General features: G+C 40.3%; 2 pseudogenes; one reads left to right on the forward strand and one right to left on the reverse strand.

Annotated features, from left to right (window-relative positions):
* LOC102848999 overlaps positions 1 to 19819 on the reverse strand; it is an 84196-nt pseudogene that overhangs the window by 64020 nt on the left and 357 nt on the right.
* On the forward strand, positions 7227 to 7817 carry LOC102872622 (annotated as a pseudogene).

The raw sequence follows: 19819 nt of genomic DNA on the forward strand, positions 1-19819 counted from the left end.
GTATCGGAGACAGTGCGATTGGCACAGGACAGAGCAGAGTTTAGGGCTGTTGTACACAGGGTCGATGAGCCACAAGTGACTCAACAGCACATAACAACAACAACAACAACAATAATATATATAGAAAATCCCCAAATCATCTACAAAAATATGTATAGAATAATTATAAAGATCAGGAGGTACAAGGTTACCAAACAAAAGCCTAAAAACAAGATCAGTAATGAACAAATGTGATCTGAAGTTATAGAACAATTACTACTTACAGTAGTATATAAAAAAAATTAAGTATAAATCTAATAAAATATGTAAAGGATCCCAACGTGCAAGTGATAAAAACACTGGTAAAAGAAGTCAAAAGAACTACTAGCAATCAGGACATCAAAAGATGAGCTATACTGGGAAAATGTGCTGTCAATGACCTCTCCAGGGTGCTGAAGAGCAACGATTTCGGATTTGAGACTAAGGTATGCCTGATCCATGCCACAGTCTTCTCAATTCTTTGCTATGCATCTAAGAAAGCTGAACAATGAATAAATAAGGATGAGAGAAGACAACCTGATGCCTTTGAGTTGTGGTGCTGGACTAGTGTGTTTAACATAATCATTGACTGCCAAGAGAAGAGATCTGTCCTGGAGAGGGTAAAATCAGGTTTCTCCTTGGAGGCAAGAATTTTGAAACTTCATCTGACATACTTTGAACACTGTCAAGAGGGGTCAGTCTTGGAAGACATCATGCTTGGAGAGGTAGATGGTTAGAAGCACAGAAGAGGAAGACTGGATAAGATGGATGGATACAGTGACTGTGGCAATGGGGTCAGGTGTTTCCAAGACAGTGAGCTTAGCTCAGGATAGGACAAGGTGCAGAGCCACTGTTCATAGTTGCTATGAGTCATAGTTGACTTGATGGCATATAGCAACAAGTAAATGGACTGAAAATGTAAATTACCTCAAATTTGAAAGGCAGATTCAAGTGCAATTTCAAAAACTGCAGCTATGAAGAAACTGATTCTAAAATTTCCTAGAAAAGGCTGGCAATGATACTAGTATAGGTAAATAAATTTTCAAAAGAAGAAAAAAAATAATAAACTTGGGAGGACTCAGGTGAAATTTACAGGTTACAGTAATTAATAAAATGTGGTACTAGTGAAAGGACAAAGTCTAGAGAAGCAGACATACATAGAGTTAAAATGATATTTGACAAAGGTGCCAATGAGGATTTTCAACAAATGCTGCTTGGAGCATATCTCAGAAATCCCAACCCATACCTTAGACAAAAGGGCTCAAAATGAAATACAAATCTAAGTTTAACTAAAATATTTATCAAAGAAACTACTAAGAAATGTTGATATGTGCCATTGAGCCACTTGCAATTCATAGCAACACTATGTACAGTAGCTCTGAATGCTGTCCTATCCTAAGCCAATCTCCCTGTTTCTGACTCACCTACACCCATAACCCCAGTTACTGTGCCAATCCATTTCATCTGGGGTCTTCCTTTCCTGTGCTGTCCTTCACCTTTCCAAGCATGGAGTTCTTCTCCAAGGACTGGTCCCATTCTCCAAGGAATGGTCACATGCTCAAAGTATGTTTCAAAATCCTTATCTCCAAGGAGCAGCCTGATTTCACCCTCTCCAGGTCAGACCTGTTTGTTCTCTTTGCAATCCATGGTATGTTCAATACTCTTCTCCAACACCACAATCAAAATGCAACCAAGTTTCTTCGGTCATCCTTAGTTATTGTCCAGCTCTCTGATGCATAAGTAACAAAGATTTGGATCAGCTGCACCTCAGTCTCTAAATTGACATGAATGCTCCTCAATACCCTGGGGAGGTCCCTAACAGACTTGCCCAATCCAATTCATCTTCTGATTTCCTGGCTACTAGTACCAAGAGAACTGATTGAGAACAATCTCAATCTCTTCACCATCTATCATGAAGCTGCTCACTGGCCCAGTGGTGAGAATCTTTGTGTTGTGTGTGTTGTTTTTTTTTTAAAAAAAAAATAATTTAATGGTTTACAGAAAACTTGGATTTCCATTCATTCATTGTTGCACATTTTCCTTTGACCCACCACCAGGTTAGCTTTTTTCTTTAAAAAGATTCTTTCATTGTTGCACAATCCCCTCTACCCCCATCCCCACCCACCCCACCCCCTCTCCACTCTGATATGCATCTCTTATTCTGGACTGCTGTCATGCAAATAATACCTAATCATATATTCCTTTTGAACAGTTTTCATCTGTTTCAATGCAATGTTCATTATTTATCTCCTTTTCTTATTTTCCCCCCAGCACCCATGTCAGTCCTGTTTCATAACAGTGGCATTATGCAGTATTTGTCTTTTTGTGACTGAGATATTTCACTTAGCATAATGTCCTCCAGGGTCACCCATTTTGTATAATATTTCATGATTTCCTTGTTTTTCAGTGCTGTGTAATATACCACAGATTTTTTTATCCATTCATTTGTTGATGAGCATTTACGTTGTTTCCTTAATGTTGATCTCCAAGCCATATTAAAGGTTGCAGTCCTTCATCTAATGCAGCAAATGTCTCAGGTCCTCCTCAGTTTCAGCAAGCAAGGCTGTGTCATTTACATAGCACAGGTCGTTGATGAGTCTTTCTCCAAATCCTGATGTGATATTCCTTCTCCCTCATAAAGTCCAACCTCCCAAAGGAATTGTTCCACATATGCCCTGAACAGTTATAGCGATAGGATACATTCCTGATGTATACTTTTTCTAATTTTGAGTCATGAAAAGTTTCCTAGCTCTGTTCTGACGAAAGATTCTTACTCTAAGCAGAGGATTTACATAAACACCAACAAGTGTTCTGGAATTCCATTCTTCTGAAGGTTAGCCACAGTCTGTTGTGATCCATACAAATACCTTTGCATAGTCAATAAAACACCTACATTCTTCTTCTGGTACTGCTTTCAGCTAAGATACATCTGTCATTGGCTATACTGTCTCTAGTGCCACAGTCTCTTTATTCTAAACCCTGCTTGCACATCTGGCAGTTCTTTGTGGGTGTAATTCTGGAGTATCTTGCTTGCTTCATAATTTCCACGCTCTGTCAGATCACCTTTTTTTGGAATGGGAATAAAATATGGATCTCTTCCAATCAGTTGGCCAGGTAGTTGTCCTCCAGATTTTCCCCCCTACTAGTTTATATATAAAATTCGAATACAAATTCGAACAAATTCTTTCAATTTCCCTCACCCCCCCATCAAATTGTACAACCCAATGATTAACTCCCACACCCCTCCCCCTGCACATCCAATATCCTTCTGCTTCCAACCTCTCCCACCTCTCTTAGGCCCTTATACTCATTCTACAACAATGGTTTTATACAGTATTCTCTGAGATTGAGTTAGTTCACTCAGCATTGTCCTCCAGTCCTTCCCAAATTAGGTAATAATTTACAAAATTTTGCTCCTGCATGCTGCATAGTATTCCATGTGTACCATAACTTCTCAATCCCTTTGTTTGTGTTTGGATTCTGGACAGTTGGACATTTCCATGTTCTTGCAATGGTGAATAATGCTGCTATGAACATTGGTGTACAAATCACAGTTTGTGCCTCAGTTCTCATATTCTCAGGGTACATTCCAAGTGGTAGAATAGCTGGGTCATATGGAATTTCTATAGTCATCTTTTTGAGGAGGTGCCAAACTGCCTTCCAGAATGGTTGTACCATTTTACAATGCCACCAACAATGTATAAGAGTTCCTTCCTCGGCACATCCTCTCCAACATTTATTACTTGCTGCCCTGTTAAACTTTGCCACTGTTATTGGAGTGAGATGGTATCTCACCGTGGTTTTGACTTGCATCTCCCTTATTGCCAATGATTTGGAGCCTGTCTTCATGTGTCTGTTGACCATTCGAATATCTTCCTCTGTGACAATTCTTTCCATGTCTTTTGTCCATTTTGTAATTGGGTTATCAGTCTTTTTCTTGTGGAGGGCGAGGAGTAGACTGTAAACTTTTGTTATAAGACTCTTGTCTGAGATGGCATTACCAAATGTTTGTTCCCATTCTGTAGGTTTTCTTTTCACCCTGTTGGAAAAACCTCCAGATTTCTTGGTACAACCTTGTGAGCACATTCAGGGTTGCATCTGTTTGTTGAAATCTATCAATTGGTATTCCATCTATTGGTCCATATTTTTTGCCAATTCTTTCAGAGCAGCTTGAACTTCCTCCTTCATCACCACTGGCTCAATCATACACAATTTCACGACATTCTTCTGTTATCAGCCAATTATTTTTGGTGCAGTGACTCCGTGTACCCTATCCATCTTCTTTTGATGCTTCCTGGGTCATTCAACATTCTGCCTATAGCATCCTTAAGTATTGCAACCCGAGGCTTGAATTTGTTTTCAAATTCCTTCAGCTTAAGAATGAAGAGTGAATTTGGCCCTTTTGATTTTCAGAACTCTAGCTCCTTGCACATTTCATTATAATACTTTGCTTTGTCTTCCTGAGTTGCCCTTCAAAATTTTCTATTCAGCTCCTTAAGTTCTTATTCTTCCCTATGCTTTGGTTTCTCAGCACTGTAGTGCAACATTCAAAGTCTCTTCTCACATCCATGTTGGACTTTTCTTCTTCCTGTCTTTGTAATGACCTTTTGAATTCTTCCTGGATGATACTCTTAATATCCTCCCACAGCTCATCTGGTCTGTGCTCATCAGTATACAAGGCCTTAAACCTATTCCTGTGATGGTTTTTACATTCAGGTGGGATAGACTCAAGGTCAAACTTTGGTTCTTGTGGATCTGACCTTTAGCTTCAGTTTGAACATGGTGGTCACTGTCCAGCTTTCTGATGCATAGCAGGTAATTGCAAAGACCATGGCCTGGGGCTCATCTTAGTCTCCAGACTGACATCATTGTTCTTCTGTACTCTGGAGATGTCCCTGTAGCAGACTTTCCCAATGCAATTAGTCTTTTAATTTCCTGGCTGCTGGTACCAAGAGTGTTGATTGCGAGCCAAGAAAACTAAAGCTGTTAACAACCTCAATCTCTTTACCATCTATCATGATGCTGCCAATCGAACCAGTGGTGAGAATCAATCAATATTTAAGGCTGCAATCCTTAACCTTCTGCATCAAGTGCTTCAGATCCTCCTCAGTTTCAGCAAGCAAGGCTGTGTCATCTGTATAGCATAAACTGTTAATGAGTCTTCCTCCAATCCTGAGGCCACACAACTCCTCATAGAATCCAGCTTCCCAGATGATTTATTCCACAGACAGATTGAAAAGGTATGGAGATAAGACACATACCTGACATACATACACCCTTCCCAATTTTAAACCATGCAGTGTTTCCTTGCTCTATATACTGCTTGACAATTTCTGCATTCTGTTGAGTCACCTTCTCTTTGGAACAGGCACCAATATGGACCTCTTCCAGTTGACTATCTAGGTAAGTGTCTTCCAAATTAATTGGCATAAATAAGTGAGCAAGCACTCCAGCGTTGCATCTGTTTGTTGAGGAACTAAGTAGTATTCTGTCAATTCCTAGAATCTTACTGTTTACTAATGTCTACAGGGCAGCCTGGGCTAGTCCTTCAATATTATTAGTTCTTGATCATACACTACCCTCCTGCAATGACAGAGACAATTATTTTCTGGTATAGTGACTCGGTGCAACCCTTCCAGCTTATGAAGCTTACTGCATTTTGTCCATACTAATTTTCACAATATAGTAGTAATTCTTGGAGGATTCACTGAAGAATGCTAAAATTAGTGGATAAAATGTAAAGGAGAAATAGGTCAGTTGAGCAGGCTAAAAATATTTCTCCCTAATTAAGGAGCTCTGGTATGAACCATGTCAAGGCTGCTAACCGTGAGCTAAGTGGCTCAGATCCACCAGGAGTTCTGAGGAAGGAGGACAGGCAGCCTTGTCCAGTAAAACTTACATTGAGCTTGAGTTTTCCGAACTGTGACTTAAAAACATCCCCACAAATTCTTGAATACTTCTGATACCAGAAAGTGCAGCTTAATTTATCCCCATCTGAATGTAGGCTGGCTTTAATGAGCTACTTTTAACAGCAGAAAAAAGTGGGGGAACCCCAAACCAAACACAAAACAACCCAAAAAACTTTTATGTTGGAGGAACCTGGCAAACACCACTTTCACTAAGTGTCCAAAGCTAAAACCAGAGTTAATAATTCAAGTTTGTATTGTCGTCTTGAGTTATCAAGGTGTCTTTATTTTCTAAAACAGCAGACAACACCTAAATTTATGTGCAAATTAGCTGGGCTAACCCCATTAACTCATCATGTGCAACAAACCTCAAAAGAAGTGGGGTAAGATGCAGCCAGTCATGTATTATCTCCAAGCACTGAGTCATGTAGAGTCTCCATGCACTGAGGCCCTAATGACCAGGATAAAAGAGCACGGAACTTGATGCTTTCTTTTTGAGGTTCTGGATTGATAAAGCATGTGGGACATGAAACTGTAATGAAAGCTCCTGTCCAGACTCCCTTTTGCATCTATCTGTTAATGTATATTTTTCCTGTGGACATATTTAAAAAGTTATAGTTTTGTGAATCAATCTATTATTGAACAATCCCCTCTCCAGCAGGGGCAGTAAAAGGTACCCCTCTCAAACTCACTGTTGTCAAGTCACTTTCAACTCAACAACCCTCCAGTGGTTTTCTAGTGCTATAAATCTTCCAGGAGACTGCTGTCTTTCTCCTGAACATCGCAGTTTCAAACTGTCAGAGACAATGCAATGTTTTGCTGTATAAACTGTTGTTTCTGTAGACCCAACTCTGAGTAATTAGGGGTGTGTATGTGTGTTAGATGCCATCCAGTTGATTCCTACTCACAGTGACCCTGTGTACCACAAATTCAAACCTTGTCCAATCCTGCACCATACCAATAATCTCCATTCTGCTCAAATTCACTGTTAAGATTTTGTCCCAGATGGAGAAGTGGGAAAGTAAGATTGTGAGTTATCTTTGTATTTTGGGGACTGGTCTCTCACGAGAAGTGGGAAAGTAAGATTGTGAGTTATCTTTGTATTTTGGGGACTGGTCTCTCACTTATTATTAACACCAACTGTGTAACCTGAAGTGTGATAAAAGGGTCATTTGACCTTTGTGGTATTCCTTCTAAAAATCCACAGCTCAAGCCGATACTTGACAAAGTATTTAACCAGTACTCTTCTGTCGAGGTTGGTTCTAGGTTCTGAGTTCTAAGCTTGCCTCTCAGTCCTTCACCATGTGTGCTGCTCTGCTGGCGGTGGCAGCCACTCGCACAGTGTATGCCTTCCCTGCGTGCCGCTAACCAGCAGGGAGCCCCTGAGCCCGGACTCACGGCAGGACAAAGTGCTGCTCATCGAGAACATGGCCTTGCTCTGAGGCACGACGGTCCAGGACTACACCCAAATGAACGATCTGCAGCGGTGCCTCGGTCCCCAAGGGCTGGTCGTGCTCTGCTTCCCATGCAATGAGTTTGGGCATCAGGAGAATGCCAAAAACAAAGAGATCCTGAATTCCCTGAAGCATGTCCGACCAGGCGGTGGGTTCGAGCCCAACTTCACACTTTCTGACAAGCGCGACGTTAATAGTGTTCAGGCACATCCCCTCTTCGCTTTCCTGAGGGAAGTCCTGCCCACGCCCAGTAACGATGCCACTGCACTCATGACCGACCCCAAATTGATCACGTGGTCTTTGATGTGCCGCAACAACACTGCCCAGAACCTCGAGAAGTTCGTGGTGGGGCCCGCTTGTGCGCAGGTACAGCCTCCGCTTCTCAACCATCGACATCAACATCATGGCCTTGCTGTCCAAGGGGCCCAGCAGTGCCTAAGGCGCTCTTCCATCCCTGACTGCCTGGCAGGAACTATGCTCCCTTCTGTGGGGGTTTCATTAATGAGGGTGTTCGCTTTAAATATAAATGGAGAAAGGCCTGATGCTTAAGAAAGGCCCCTCAGATAGGTGCTGGAGATTAGCACAAATCTCTAATAAAGTGCTAAGTAGAAGAACAAAAAACCCCAAAGCTGAAAAACTAGACTACAAAACTGCCACAATCAGAGGGGATTAAAGAAAGAAGATGACTGAATGCAATGTAGTATCCTTAAGCAGATTTTACAAAAGGAAAGAAAAAACAAACTTGTACTAGAATTTGTAGCTCAGGTGATTTTATTTGACAATTTTAATTTCCAAATTATGAAACTGTAACAGATCAGTAAGATGCTGACTTTAGAGAAACTAGACTGGAGAGTGCATGGAAATACTCTACTCTCTTTGCAACTCTTATGAATCTGGTATTTTTTTTAAAAGAAAGGAAATGAAAATAAAAAGTTTGTTCTTGTGTATAAATGGTCAGTCACTATGTGTCGGAATGTACTCAATAGCACCTAACAATAGTAACAACAAATGGCCTGGTAAAGTGATTGTATAAAACAATGATTTACAAAAATGACTACACCAAAATGAGCCAGAGCTGATTTTCCTAAAAATCAAATCTGATTATGTTACATACTTTTTAAAAGTTTTCTTATTTGTTCCTTTTATCATCAAGAAAAAGTTTAAATTCTTTAACATAGCTTTTCAGATTGTGGTAGACAGCCTTTCCAAATGTGTCTACTTCTTAATCCTGAGAATTTGTAAAACCTAACATTTTACTGTTAGGTCATAGGGCAAAGAAAACAATCCTGGATTATCTGGGTGAGCTACATACATGAGTTATAGTCTTAATATAAAAGTATAGTCGGAAAGATGTACTGTCATTGGTGAAAAGGGGGGGCTATTAGTCAAGAAATGTGGACCACCTCTCAACAGCCACCCAATCACTGACCTGCAGGAAATGCCTCAGAGCTGATCCTCCTTTGGCTTTTCAAGACTGTTAAATTGCACAGGAGGAGACTTCATCTCTCCCCCTAAGAGATGCTGATAGATTCCAACCACCAGAGAGGTATATGGTCTTTGGGCTAGCAGCATAACTCTCTGCGGAATACGCTACCTCAGAAGCTGGAAAAGGAAAGGAAATGGCTTCTCTCCTAGCACTTCCAGAAAGGAATAAAGCCCCTTCACCTTGATTTTAGCACAGTGAGATCTATGAAGGGCTTCTAACCAACAGATAATAAATCCGTCTTTTATTAAGCTACCAATCTGCGCTATTTGTTTGCTACAGCAGCAAAGAGAAACTACCAAAACCCAAGGACTCAGATCTGAGTGCCTCCGAAGCAGGGCTTGAGAGGCAGTAAATGGAACAGGCGGAGACTGCCCATCTTCCTCCTAAGGAGCAGCTGGAAGATATGAACTGCTTATATTTGGGATGGCAGCAAAACTCCCTTCTCACTAGGTCACCCAATGGTTGTTACTGTTGTTAGGTGCTGTCAAGTCCACTACAAATTTATAGCGACACAGTCAACACTCTTGGCACCAGCTGCCAGGAAATTAAAAGACGTATATTGCGATGGGAAAGTCTGCTGTTAGAGACCTCTCCAAAGTGCCACAGAGCTACGGTGTCACTCTGGAGACTAAGGTGTGTCTGATACAGGCTATGGTCTTTGCAATCACTTGTTATGCATCAGAGAGTTGGACAATGATTAGGGAGGATAGAAGGAGAGTTGATGCCTTTGAGCTGTGATGTTCGAGAAGAGTATTGAACATGGACTGCTAAGAAAACAAACAGGTTCATCCTGGAGAGTTAAACCGGGCTGTTCCTTGGAGGCAAGGATTCTGAGGCTTCGTCTGATATATTTTGGACATGTTGCAAGGAGGAACCAGTACTTGGAGAGGGACATCATGCTTGGGACAGCAAAGGAGGGGAAGACCCTCTATGAGGTGGATTGATTCAATGACTGGGATAATCAGAATGGGGGTGTCAGAGACAGTGAGATTGACACAGGACAGAGCAGGGTTTAGGGCTGTTGTACACAGGGTCGCTATGAGTCGCAGGCAACTCGAAGGCACAGAACAACAATTATGAAAATGGATCTGAACCTTGCCCTATCATGTACCATCTCTGATACGCTTGAGGCCACTGGTTTTGCCACTGTGCTACTCCATCTTGTTAAGGGTCTCTTCTTTCTTTCACCCTCCCACTTTCCTAGCATTACGTCCTTTTTACAAAGAATGGCCTGTTCCTTATAGAATGCACAAAGTACTCAATTGTGAGGAATTGTCTAATTGTAAACTTAGTAAGTAAAAATAAATTAGGTCTATTTTGCTCTCAGCTCTCTAAAGCTAAAAAGTGTGTGACTCATGGAAACTACTGCTATATAGTAATCAAATATTTCTGCATTAAGCGTTTATTGGTTTATAAATGATACTTATGCTTCCTTTATCCTTTAAATTAATAAGTTCCTTTAAAAACACTGATGTCAAATGGATTCTGACTTATAGTGACCCTATGGGACAGAAGAGAACTGCCTCAGAGGGCTTCCCCAGATGGTTTCATAAATCTGTATTAAAATAAACTGCCATCACTTTCCCCCATAGAATCAGCTGGTAGATTTGAACTGCCATCCTTTTGTTTAAGTCTAATACTTGAGCCAATATAGCACCATAATTCTTTGAATTTGAGTATATGAAATTATTTAGGTGTGTATTTTTTTCCAAAAGTAAAAATTATTTCAATTCTCTTTATCCTACTGCCATTCTTCTCTAATTCAAAACAAGTATAATCAGAGAGCACTTTTTAGTAAGTTTTGTCACACGGCCTTCATATGGCTCCCCTTTACTTCAAATATGGTACAAAGTTTGTAGACCGATTCTCAAAAACCTCCATAACAACCCCAACATGGCTTTCAAAGAGTTTTTCACAACACTTGTCCATTCAAAGTACTTTGGCTTTCTTACCTCCAGTTATGCATTTTTTAACTGCCCAGCGCTTGTCTAAAAGTTAAGATGCAGCTAAAATTTTAATGCATCTTTTGCCCAAGTTTCACCTATTACTTCAACTAAAATTTTTTTTTTACAAATGTATTATGTAACAATAAGGATTAAAATTAACTAACTGTCCCAGACATTGCTGGCATACAGAGACTACCACCACCACCATATGGAATAAATTTCATTCATTAAATATAGATTAATTCCTGCCATTATCAGTGGTCCTCTTTGGATGCCATCTTAATGAGTGCTATGGATAAAGCACCAAATGTAAATCAATACTAACAACCTACTACATGGCATGTACTTCACATTTCTATATATAATCTTATGCAATTCTGAAGACATTCCCATGGAGTACTACTATCATTTTAAAAAGAAATAGTATAATTAAAGCCCACTGTTATTACACACCATTTTCATGTCAATGATCGTATAAGACATAGAACTGCCCCAAAGGGTTTTCAAGGCTGTACGCTTCATCATCAATAGGCCAATTAAGAGGCAAACACGATGATAGATGCAGAAAAGTTTGAAATTATCAATGATTTTGTTTTATTTGGATCAACAATCAACAGTTTTGGTCAGGATATCAGGAGACATATTACATTGGGCTAGTCCACTGTCAAGGATCTCTCCAAATTACTGAGGAGCAATAGAGTCAGTTTGAAGACTCTAGTTTGAAGGTGCACAGCCATACCACCCTGAGTGCACCTGATCTTGCCTGATCTTGGAAGCTAAGCAGGGTCAGGCCTGGTTAGTACTTGGATGGGAGACCTCCTGGGAATACTGGGTGCTACAGGTTTTAACAACAGCAACACTTAAAAAAAATAAATAAAAAGACTAAAGTATGCCTGATTCAGGCCCTGATCTTTTTAATCACTTGCACGACATCTGAGAGTTGGTTAATGAATGAGGATGACAGTAAATGTCTATGAATTATGGTGTTGGAGAAGAGGACTGAATATCCCATGGGCCGCCAAATGAACAAAGAGCTACATCTTGGAAAAAGTGCAACCAGACTGCTCTCTGAAGGCAAAGATACCAAAGTTTTGTCTCTCATACGTTGGGAATGTTTCCAGGAGAGACTTTTCCTTGAAAAAGGATATTACACTTGGAAAGGAGGAATGTCAGAGAAAGTAGGGAAGACCTCTAACAGGATGGACTGACATCAGTGACTGCAGCCATGGGCTCAAATGTGCCACGATGATGAGGATGTCACAGAGTAGAACAGGGTTCAGGTCTGTTTATAAGAGCATTATGAATTACATTCAATTCATGGTACCCAACAGCAATCTTTAACAACAAGTTCTGGTAGCTTAATGGCAAGGAACTATGCTGCCAAAGGGTACACAGTTTTAATCCATCAGCTTTACCTGGGAAGAAAAAGACTTCTCCTTGAGTATAATTTATTCCCTCTGTAAACCCACTGGAGGGTCAGTTCCGACTCGATGGTGCACAACAACAATTTATCAGAGCAGATAATCAACTGCCAACCTTTAGGTAGGCAGGGATCCTTTAAGGGCATACAAATTCACTCAGTAATTTAATGATAAATAAAATAAATAAAAGGGAAAGGCAACTGTGAAAAATAATGTATACGAACTTTGTAAGTCAATCAGTATAAAAGAAAAAACATTTATAAAAGGAAAAGGCAATATACCATAAAAGCTTGATTAGGCATCAGAATAAATTAATTACATTAATTAACTGTAATTCATGTTATAAAACAAAATATCCATGAATACCTTAATGAAAAACCAGTATGATTTCACCTAAGTAAAGGGGAGGGGTGAGGCCAGTAACTTATACAAATTTAAATAGAGTGTAAAAAGCAGAGAACTCCAGCTTTGCCAGTTTCAGTGTCAGACTACTTCACAATACTTGCTTCTCAGAAATAGTAAGAAAAGCAAACAGGTTAAGACTTGGCTACTGGTTAAGCAAGGCAAGGCATTACTTGACAACTCCGTCTACTTCATCTTTTTTCTCACTTCCTACTACAGGTGGCTTTTGGCATATGATTTTAGAAAATGTGAATCCAACAAAATCCACCTTCCTTCCAGAAAGGCTGAGGTAGACGGTCTATTAGAGGAAATCTTTCAAAAAGGGATTTGTGGGAGGAGGGCGGCTAGACAATGCTGACTAGGACAGAGAAAATATAGAAATTACTAAAATAGTGATTGAGCTTTAAACACAAGAAGTAGTGGTGGGGAGCTGCCCACCGACAAAATCCTGTCAGTGGCCTGTCTTCAAAAGTAGTAGTGAATACCAAGCTAAGTTCACATACTCAGTTGGGCGGGCAACAAATGCTGCCACTGGGAATATGGTAAAGAAAATCATACGGTTCCTGCTATCAGAGAATTTACAATCTTCTATACGAAAGGAAATGGAAAGAAGGAGACTATCATCTGTTAACTATGTACATAGAGACACTATAGTGACCCTATGTACAACAGCCCTAAACTCCGCTCTGTCCTGTGCGAATCGCACTGTCTCTGACACTCCCATCCCAATTATCCCAGTCACTGAATCAATCCACCTCATAGAGGGCCTTCCTCTCCTGCGCCACGCTCCCAAGCATGATGTCCCTATCTAAGGACCGGTCTCTCCTCACAACTTGTCCAAAGTATGTTAGACGGAGCCTCAAAATCCTTGCCTCCAAGAAGCCACCCGGTTTAACCCTTTCCAGGACAAATCTGTTTGTTTTCCTAGCAGTTCATATTATTCTCAATACTCTTCTCCAGCACCACAGCTCAAAGGCATCAATTCTCCTTTTATCCTCCTTGGTCATTGTCCAACTCTCTGATGCATAACAAGTGATAGCAAAGACCATGGCCTGTATCAGACGCACCTTAGTCTCCAGAGAGACAGCATTGCTCTTCAGTACTTTGGAGATGTCCCTAACAGCAGACTTTCCCATGGCAATGCGCCTTTTAATTTCCTGGCTGCTGGTGCCAAAAGACTGTTGACTATGGAGCCAAGCAAACTAAAGCTGTGTACAATCTCAATCTCTTCACCATCCATCCTGATGCTGCCAACTGCTCCAGTGGTGAGAATCTTTGTCTTCTTGACATTGAGCCTCAATCCACATTGTAGGCTTCAGTCCTTGACACTCTGCAGCAGGCGCTTTAGGTCCTCTTCAGTTTCAGCAAGCAGGGTTGTGTCATATGCATAACACAGACTGTTGATAAATCGTCCACCAATCTTGACCCCACATTTCTCTTCATAGAGCCCAGCTTCCCGGATAATCTGTTCTGCATATAGGTTGAAAAGGTATGGAGATAGGATGCATCCCTGGCGTACGCCCTTCCCAATTTTGAACCATGCAATGTTCCCTTGCTCTGTTCTGACGACTGCCTCCCAGTCCAAGTATAAGTTTCGCATAGAATGATCCTTACATGTAAGGATGGCAAGACTTCATTTTGCTTATTTTAGATATATCATTGGAAACGCCAGTCATTAGAAAAAAAAATATGAAAGTGAAAAAAGAAGGCATCCCTCAAGTGAGATGGATTAACATAACAGCCTCATAATGCGGTCAAAGATCATGAAGACAGCACAGGACTAGGCAACATTTCATTCTTTTAGAGCTGGCTCCATGGCAACTAATAACAATGAACATGAATATGTTCAAATATGTTAAAGTTTGTAGATGAGCTACAAAAATGAAACTGACACATGATGATCAGCAATTAATACAGCTTAAGAAAATTATTAAAGATAGAGTTGAGGAGGTATGATAGGGAAAGTTACCATAAATAACTAAAACAGTACATAACTAAACAAAGTTATTAGTTAACTATTTAGCAATAAATAACTAAAGTCAATTAAATTACACCATCATCCAGATATTCTTTAACTCAGCTCCCATGTTTGATGTAACTTTGAAAGGAATCTCAAAAATGGATACTTCATATGAAAACTCTAGCCATTCCAGACTTTTCATATAATGTTCAAAACGGAAGTGTAAAAAATACAAGTCTATTTTTTTTTATTTTGTGTGCGTGTACCGTCAAATCAGATCTGACTGGTACAGGAGGACATTGCGCCTCCTTCTCCGGCAGAGCGTCTGGTGGATTCGAACCGTGTTCCTCTGGGATTGCAGTGCAGCTTGCCACTAGGCCACCAGAGCAATCCCAGAGGTACACGGTTCGAATCCACCAGATGCTCTGCCGGAGAAGGAGGAGCAATATCCTCCTGTACCAGTCAGATCTGATTTGACGGTACACGCACACAAAAAATACAAGTCTAAGGAAGAATGTTTTAAGAGGATGATTTCAGATTCAAGTCAAACCCAGCTTACTGCCATCGAGCTGACCCCGACTCACAGTGACCTTCCCTCAGGTTTCCAAGGCTGTAAATCTTTAGGGGAGGAGAATGCCGTTTTTGTGTGTGTGCTGTGGAAGAACTGGTGAATTCGAAACAGTGACCTTATGGTTAGCAGCATAGCACACAAGGCATTAAGCCATCAGAGCTCCTTAAAGCAATACATACAGCAATAAAACATTAAAATCTAGATAAATGGTACATGTATATTCTTGAGGAACACACCAATCATCTCAGAAGGAAATTATCTCTCTATCATTACCACAGCAGTATCTTTGTGAAAGGACAGAATGTTAAAACTCTTGAAAATTGGCTCTCCTAGGATGACAGTGATGGAGAGACTGTGAAGAGACTGTGGCAAGGTATAACCAGAGAAATACTGCAGGTAAGGCCGCAGTTAAAGGTTTGCTTGCTGAATAAAGAATAAGCTGACTCGTAATTGCTCTGAGACAAAAGTTACAGTTAAAGGTTTTGCTTACTGGATGACTGAAAGAAAAGCTGACTTGTAACTGCTTTGAGAGAAAGCAGTTCACAGAGCCATTTGCTGGATGACTGGGGAAACCAGTGGTGCATACGAGTTGCTGAACTGAACCTGGACTTTCACTAAATGAGGAATCGTGCTATTTTATCTGGTTTGGGACTACTAGAATAAGCCTAGATTTGCACTGTAAGTGACATTCTTTGCCTCCCCCATTCCCCAACCTATTTCCCTAAAAAATCCCATAACTGTGAATTAAGTCCGTGAGTCCTGCAATGAACATCAGACCCAGTGATTGGTAAAAATACATGCAGGAGCACGTGAGATGGCATGTCTGACCATGTAGTTATTTATATGGTGCTATGGATATTATTGATGAGGATAGTTCTGCTGAAGCAGGTAGAAGTCAGACCCCACCACCGTCACCCTGCATCTGCTCCCTTCAGAGGATCTGCCATTTCCTCCCAGTTAACTATAACAAATGGTTAGGTATAATAAACCAAGAATGGAAACCTGAGACACACATGCTGCTGGTTCCAATCAGAAAGGTTTATTTCAGACTCACTAAGGAGAATTATATCATTTTAAATTTTACATGTGCTCTCAGAGCTGAAGGTTTCTTATAACTGACCAGCCAGTATTGTTGTTTCAATGGTATTTGGTTTATATCTTCGATAATGAACTCTAATATTCTCTTTCTTGCATTACTGACAACTAAAATGGTAAGACTGCCAGTAGTAGTGTCTTAGAAAGGACATATACAAGGAAGGAAAGAAACACATATTCACTTGAAAATGGGCATTATTTGCTTCCTAAAAGTAAAATTTAAAAGCAGCTGCCTTTCTTTTCCATTGAAGTCAATTAAGAGTAATTTGGAAATTATATTATCATCTGGATAATCTTTTACTCAATTTCCCTATGTTTGAGAATGCAACTTTGAAAGGGATATAAAAAATAAATATTTTACATAGAAACACCAAGAATTTGAGTCTTTTGATAATCAGCTGTTTTGTACAAAACTGAAGTGTAGAAAACATAATTCCAATGAAGAATGTTTAAAAGGAAGCTTTCAAAACTCAAAGTCAAACTGTATTTTCAAATAATTGAGAAAAACTAACATCAATTAAACCTAGAAAATAAGGTGATAATGATGTCTCAGTTGTCTGCCTTTATATTCCCTTTCCTACCCAATTTCAAAATTTCTAAAAATAAATTTCTCAGATTCTGTTAACAGAAAGAGATCTGGAATTGGACTTGTTGTCCACTGAGTTGGAAATGACTCATAGCTGACCCCTCCAGCAGCTGAAAATTGTAAGGGAAGAAACTGACCATCTTTCTCCCACAGAGCCACTGGTAGATTCGAACTACCTGCTTTTGTGTTGGCAACACAACTCCCTATTCACTAGGCCAACAGGGCTTCCTGGACTTGAAATTAGTAGTACTGAATTGGACTTTATTTAACAAATACTTAATATCTGCAATTTGCCAACTGTCGCACATTTGTTAATTTGCTGTACCATGCTGAAAGTTATGCATAATATTTCAAATACCAGCAGGGTCAGACAGTAGATAGGCTTCAGGAGAGCTACCAGACTAATACAGACTAGGAAGAAAACTCCAGTGATCTACTTCTGAAAATTAGTCAACTAAAACCTTTTGGATAAGAACAGCATACTGTTTAATCTATCAGCAGAAAATGAGCTCTGATTCAGGTTAAACTCAAACATATGTACCACTACGAAAACAGTACAGGACTGAGGAATACTTCACTCTGCTATATATAATGTTGACTCAATTCAATGGCAACAAACAGCTTGCCAGGCTGTGAATATATAGGAGTGAACAAGACAACACAAAAAAGCGCTCTCTCATGGAGTTCACACTGGACATATCAGAAAATACTCATTTAATCGTTCTATGGATCTTGACTTTATCTGTAAATGAAAAGAATTGGGCTTGGAGCTCCTCAGATTATATTCCAAAAACAACTAAGCTCCTTTTATTTTCAGCACAACAGCTTTGCTTCCCCCCCCCCACCCCGATTTATCTGTTACAACTTCCTTTGGAAAAACAAAGGTTTATTTTAAAAAAAGAAAATTCTAATTATCACTGAATGCAACGAGATCTAGCTAGACACCATTCCAGTTTTAGAATTGTCTTTTATGTATTATACTCATTTTTCTGACCTATTTCTTTTTATGCCATTCTAGGAATTCCAGAGATTTACTAAAAGGCAAACTAGTTTATGCAAGCCTAAACAAAAAAACAAAAAAATCATAAATCCTAATGACTGCTTAATCTCTCCAACTGCCAATACTATGGGGTAAAAATTATTTTTTTTAATAAACCAGATTTAACCTGTTTATCTAAATCTCTACATTCCACCAAGGCATCAAACTGTTGCTAGTTCTTCATTTCTGAATTCCTAAGCATTACATTTAGTCTCTCCTCAAGCTATTTCCTTTTAACTCTTCCTTTCTACTTTGATGTTTCAGATTTCTGCACTTATTAACCCTTTGTGTCTCTTTACACTTTCCTACCATGGACTGCACTTTCAAACTTCTAGCCTTCTGCTCACGCTGTAACTTCTGCCTAGATAACTCCTCACCATCACATTAAAATCCCAAAAGGCCAGAACCAACTAAGTTAATAGAAACAGGGATTCTGTCTTTTCTACTCCTCCAAAAGAGTACCACACAGGTAAACAAATATGCAATCAATGTTGAAACCCCACTAAATGCTGTGATTATAAAGAAATGATTATGCATCAAGTATCTCTATTTGGCTTCAAATGCATTACTTGATTTGTCCATAAATTAACATTTTGATTACAACTGGCTGAATAAACACCCTGGCATTCTTAAGCATTCACAAAATTTAGAATTCAGACTCAGAAGAATCAAGGGAAGAAAACAGAGATACTTGGAATCTCTTCCTAAATGAGCATGCTCTTTCAAATGAGAATATACCGAAGGCACAGGAAGACAACTTACAAATAGTATCCTTATGAAAAGTCCAGCAAGTTGAACACCACCCACAATCCTACTCATAATTTAAAATCTACCATAGTAAGCACTGACTACTGGAAACAAAGCACTGGCAAGTATGGCTGATAAAAAAACCCAACAGCTGATTTATGAAAAGTGTCAACCACTGATTCTTGTGATAAACATGTATGAAAAGTAGCAGGTATAAAAATTAGATGCTGGCTGAATGGATTATAAAGTTCACTACATTTTGACTAGCAAATGAGAACAGGCCCGTAGACAATCTATTTGCAGAGCACTAGGATAGTTTTGTTCAGTTACTGACATCGGGCATTTTCCTAAAGTAGTCAATCAATTACCAAGATTCTCATCTGACATACTACGAAGTCAATTAAGTGAGCATCCACTCCCAGCTCGACCACAAATATTCCAAATCTCAAGATGAGAAATGACCCTAGCGATGACCACTTTTCCACTGAAACTCTTACTGACTGAAATGTCTACGACCTTAGTATGAAAAGTGGCTTTTTCTGTTGCACTGGCTGCTGCCTATTTCAAGGCCTTGACTCAAAGCAGGGCCAACGCCAGCAAGAATGTGTATTTCTGAAAGCGAACCTGGGGGAAAAACACCACTCAGATCTTAAGATGTTCGTTTAAATTCGTTGGACACCTGCTCTCTTTCAAACACTACAAGCAAACTTCAAACGCTTGAGGCAGCAAATACAGATCTCAAGGCCAAATTGGGTCAGGGCTACAGTTACACTTATGTTGCATATTTAGACCCTTTTGTCTACAAACTTGAGCCCTAACTTAAGTTCCCTTCATGACAACGGGCTCGCCGGGCCCTAGAAACCACAGCGCTTTTTCGGACCCGAGCAGAGCACCGTCCACCCAGCTCATTCACTACGAGGGCCTTTCTCCAGACCACAGGCACCTTGGAACCTGCAGCCTCGGATCCCCGTCCTCCACCCTCCTCGGTCTCCGGGGACAAATCGCCGGAGTCCAGGGAGTTTATTTCGCACGTGGGATTCTTGCCTCCACCGCCCCTACGAGCCCCGGCGGTTTGGGGCCCGGGGTCACGTTACGTAAAGAGCCCCGGCATCGGCTCTCCCAGACCGGCCTCCTCCCCGAGCCCCGTGCGGCCCGCCTCCTCCGCCCCGCACCGCCCTGCCCCCACCA

The sequence above is a fragment of the Elephantulus edwardii genome, unplaced genomic scaffold (genome assembly GCF_000299155.1).
Source record: "Elephantulus edwardii isolate Elephantulus edwardi_28Jun2011 unplaced genomic scaffold, EleEdw1.0 scaffold00012, whole genome shotgun sequence".
In the NCBI taxonomy this organism is placed as follows: domain Eukaryota; kingdom Metazoa; phylum Chordata; class Mammalia; order Macroscelidea; family Macroscelididae; genus Elephantulus; species Elephantulus edwardii.